The sequence below is a fragment of the Helianthus annuus genome, chromosome 3 (assembly GCF_002127325.2).
Source record: "Helianthus annuus cultivar XRQ/B chromosome 3, HanXRQr2.0-SUNRISE, whole genome shotgun sequence".
Classification (NCBI taxonomy): Eukaryota; Viridiplantae; Streptophyta; class Magnoliopsida; order Asterales; family Asteraceae; genus Helianthus; species Helianthus annuus.
In genome coordinates, this window is record NC_035435.2 from 173728594 (window position 1) to 173733841 (window position 5248).

At 34.5% G+C, this 5248-nt stretch overlaps 1 long non-coding RNA gene across 1 annotated transcript; it reads left to right on the forward strand.

Moving 5' to 3' along the window:
* Nucleotides 1–3853: 3853 nt before the first annotated feature.
* On the forward strand, nt 3854–4674 carry LOC110928368. Its single transcript, XR_002586322.1, has 2 exons — nt 3854–3920; nt 4398–4674. It is a non-coding gene; the product is annotated as an uncharacterized LOC110928368 (long non-coding RNA).
* Nucleotides 4675–5248: the final 574 nt, after the last annotated feature.

Sequence of the window (5248 nt, forward strand, 5' to 3'; positions counted from 1 at the left end):
CACTTTTAGGGTTTTGCTTTGTTTTATTTAAAAACCACTAAATTTTGTAAGTTGGGTGCTTATCTCGCTCGACTTTGAGGATAAGCTATCGTTTTCACGATAAGTCTCTCTACCCATTTCTTGATGGAATAGTCTACTAACCGATTCCCACAGGGCGGTTCAATGTTGCGAATTTCCTATTTTAATAAAAAAATTAATATATTACAAACTTATATAAAAAATAACCATTAATAAAAACAAAGGTTAAGAATACCTAAAGTTGAATGTTGAGATTGTTCACACCAAGACCTCGCCAATGCAACTTCTTCAGCAACGACCCATTTTTGTTGTTTTTGTTTGGCGGTTTCAACTACTTTATCCTCCTCGGTTTTTTTTTCTTATGACTTCTCTTTTTGATGGGTTTCGATGCGGAAGGACCATCATTGGGTGGTTGAGTTTCGGGAACGGATTCGTTTTGTGAAAGGTCGATGGAGATTGGTGAAAGGTCGATGGGCGATTGTGAAAACGGGGTAGGTATCGAATCGTTGGTGTGTGGGAAGTTAGTAAACACACGATTCCCGATATACGATGCATAACCCGCCATGTCGGGCATAGGAGAGTGTATGAAAAATGGACGAGCTATTGGACGAGTGGGTGGTGGGCTAGGATTATTTTCTTGGAATCCATACGGGTTGCTCGGGTCAAAAAGACGGTTGTAAGGATGCATTTTTTCGTTTTGTAGAAGGAGAACTAAAGATGTATAGAAGATGTGGTTGAATGTGGTAAAAAATGGAAGAAAAATGTGAGTTTTATAGTGAAAAAATGGAAGAATTTTTTTTTTTTAATATAGCCGTTGGCCAACAGCTGTTTTCTTTTGGCCATACACAGCCCGCCATGTCACCTTGCTCCCCCGCCCGGCTTGAAACCCAAGCCCCAAGGGCCACGCCCCCAACCCAAGCCCACCCGGGGTGGTGCCTTGGGCGTTTTCCCCCAACCCACGCCCCAACCTAAGCCCCATACCCCATGGCCTAACAAGAAGACAAAAGCAAAGACAATTTACGAAGAGGCTTTCATTGGTTCAATATTAGATAGTCTATTCTTTACAAGAAGCAGTGTAATTTCGATTTCTTGTAATTATGTCTTAGTGCTTTCGTGTTTAGATCCCCATTGCCTCATTTTTGTTAGGTCGGGGTTGCATTCTAATAAATTTGTGTGTTAATTTACAACTTCTAAACATTTTCACATGAAAATTAGACGAATTAGCATGTATTTTTTATAAGGTGTTAAATGGTTTGTACATAAAAGATAACTACATATATGTTGAATTAAATAGGTCAAAAGTCGTGTAAAATGTGTATACATCTTTATCACGTCATAATTGGTTCATTTAAAGTTATAGATTATTATTACTTTGATAACGAAAGAAAATTGCTATCAAATTAATACATTTATTATTAGCTTTAGTTATAACTATAAAATTACTCATGCTATAAACCAACATGTCTAATTACAAAAACCAGTCGCTCTATTCCTACAAGATAGAGATAAGGTTGTCTACATTTTACCATTCTCAGATTCTACCTTAGCTTTGCTATTGAAAGATTTACTGAGTATGATGATGCTGTCTAACTACAAAAATCATTATAAATTACTGAATTGTGTTATGTTATTCGTTTATTTTGCCACGTCTAACTACATAAGTATTAACTACGGGTGATGCAAGGTACATGAATACATATTTACGTTATCCCCCAAAGATGAAGTGATTACAACCAAATTGGCACCAAAGAAAAAACAGGGAGGATGAGGTGGGGTTGATTATCAATGGGATGTACATATTCCAACAAATCTTAACGTATGAGTTTAAGCCACTAAAATAGTGCCCCTCTCATTTGATTACTCCTTCTAAACCAATGTTGATAACACCTTTTTCAACCTTCTTTCGTTAATCAAGGTTTTTCATCATTTGTTTTGACTATTTATATCAATACAATTATCATCAAAGAACCCACTGGTTTGGAAAACATGAGTGTTTCTTGCTAAAGGTGTACCTAATCGGGTTAAATAACGAGCTAAAATAAATTATTTATATATGTGGGACAAAATTGTTTAATTGGTTTTTCTCTTCAACATCTATACTATATTATAATATAATGCATGAGTGAGGGGTATTTTAAGATACCAAAAAATATGAACTTTTTCCCCCTTTTATTTATAGAAAGACCCCTAAAATGAGGGTAGTTTGGTCTTTTAAACATTATTTATTTTTTAGCCCCTAAACTTATTACACTTAAATCCCTTATGTTTTAACAAAATTATAGATAATTGGGTACAATTCACCCTCCACAATATAATTTTTTTTTAATGTCGTAAGGTACAACAAAAAAATAGGATAAATTAGTTTTTTTAACAATAATTACACTTTAATCTCTATCTTAATTACACTTTAACTCCCTAAACTTTAATTAACTTCTAATCTTAATATGCCACGTGAAATATTATACATGGTATAGATACATTTGCATCTCCACCTTTGGTGGACATTTCAAAATTCAAACTTGCCCTCACTTCCATCGTTCTCTCTCTCAATCAAAAACCCTAATACATTTCACTTCGTTTCATCTCTATCTTCACCGGTGATCTCGTTGCATGAGCATAAATTGAATAAACCCGTTGATGATGCCAGAATCAACTTTCCAGTTACTAGATCTGCAAGCAGAGGTACAAATCCAGCGAGTTGACATGGTGGCGGTTCATAGCAGATCCTACAATAAATGGTGGTGGTTGGTCTTCAAATGTAATTCCGGAGACTGTGGTCTAGGGAACCGACGAACCCCTTTCCACTGTTTTTCTCCATACACATAGGTAAGGTCTGGTTATTTTAATTTCGTTTATTTTAGGTAAAATACCCCGTTTCCAGCACTTGATGTTCATTACAGTATGTTGAGGTTGTGGTAGAGCTGTGATGACTGAAGATGTTCGTCGTCAGTGAGGTTAATTGGTTTAGGACCTCAACAAAAAAGCCCTCCCATCGCCTACCATTAGGAAGGTTTAACTTATTAGATATAAATTTTGCAATCGATTTCTTTTACCTTTGTTTCTTGCTTTAAGCAGGTACGACTTGATTTTGTGAAGTTTTTGTTGATCTGTTTGTTAAATGCTGACCTCTATATGGTGGATTAGAAGTTTCAGATTCGGATTAGTTAGTTGTAGTATGATTTTTCCTAAATTGTATTGCAATCAAAGTATCAAACAGGTTTGTTCACCTGTTGTTTCTTATGTTAGTTTTAGTATCATTGTTCTTATCTTTGTGAACAGTTTTTTATGTTAGTTTTAGTGTCATTGTTCTTGTCTTTGTGCACAGAAAACTGGCAGTGAAAAATAAAGCTTAAAGGAGAATGAAGTGCCTGAGAAGAAATAGAAATAGAAAAAGGTAAAAGTTCTGTTTGGCTTTTTTACACGAATTTTGTTCCTTCATTGTTTATTTACAGTCAGGGTTCATTTGGTTCGTAAATGGATCCATTAACACGGTTGACCCATTAACAAGTAAATGGATCAGAGTCATTATAGTTAAAGACACCAAAGGTGCAGGCCAGTGGCCTTGAGTGTAGCAAGGTGCACTAAACTGGGAAGACTGGGCAAAAAACCTATCTAGACTGGCCAATAGTAGTTTCAACTTTCAAGCGCTTTGAACCGATCTAAACCGGATATAGATACTGAGTGTTTAGATGGGTAAAGTTACTTCATTTAAGTCTCTAGCTGATAAATCTGTTTATTCTATTATCATACTTCATGTTGGAAACTTTCACCGTTCTTATACGCTTGTTGCTTTTTATATTCAAATTAACTGACATAAATGTGATTGTGATATGAAGTTCTTACTTCAGCAGACAAACTCGGCCCATTTACGCTTAAAAACAGTGTGTGAAGTTCGAATCTTTGTAAGTAGCCTCATCTCTCAAACGCTAAACTTATTTGTGGTATGCCATTTAGTTAACTGAGATTTTGTATGCGTGAAGTTCATTCGTTTCACAAATTCACTTATGTTAAAAGAGATTTTGCTTTGATCAGCCGGATTCAGTTCGACCTTACGCGACCAAATTACTTATCAGATTTCAGATTATAGTTTATGAAATAGCATTCCTTTAGTGCACTTATTTTTATTTTTCTTTACAAGTTGATTGCTGCAGTTTAGGGCAAAGTTATCTTTTTAGCTATTATAATTTATATATTTCACTTTCCATCTTTCAAAACCAATACTTCAAGTTGATTGACATCATTTTGGTGCCACATGTAGCAAACTCGTATGTTCCAAAGATGTATAGTGATACATCGTTTTGAGTATTGGTGACAATACGGATGGGTGAGGTTATATCAGTTTTTTTAAGCTGACCCGTTTATTTTACTTCTATTTTTAGGGATGTATTTAGAAGTTTCGACTATCACGTGGATCTGCAAACAATGTTAAAAGGGTGGTTCATCTTTAAGGAGATTTTTAAACTCATTTACCAAATTAATGGATGCTTGTGGCCCAGGATCAGGTAAGGTAGATCTGATGGCAAAAAGAGACTTTGTCCGGCCAAAACCAAATGCCTTCTTGATTGGATATTTAAACATTATACCCACGTTGTTTAAGACGTCTTGCTACCTATTTCACATCTTTGGATTTTTTTATAATTGTTTTTTTATGTTTCATTTACTTTTATGGTCAAACACTGTACTTTGTAAGTTAGAAAATGAGATTCTTTTTTACTATTTAAAAAAAATTATTACCACTTACATCAAAGGTTTTAACATAAACCATATTTCTGAATTCTTTTTTATTATTTTTAGGGCATGCTTTACAATTATTGAACTAAAAATAGTTATTGTGACTTGGAAAAGTATAAAGGTAACGTATTTATAGACTTTGTAGTGCAAGAATGGCAAAGCTTGTAGAACAAGCTCAAAATAATAAATGTAAATCCAGCCGTTAAAAAAATGTAAAACCCAAGATATACAAATGAATGTGCCAAATACTACTTCCAGGTAAAAGTTGCTAATCCATTGTATAAACCTATTTAAGGGGGTGTTTGACTGTTTGGATATGATTACAGGCTACAGCCTAAAAAATCTGATTCTACTTATGCAAAATCACATAAATACTTTCAAAATGTGCATCCAATTTCCAAACACATCCAAAAGTAGAGAATTTTGGGGTTTATGGTTTGGCTTTTGAAGTTAGGTTGGTTATCGTTTTCCTGTTTATACGAGTCAAGATTAAATACTT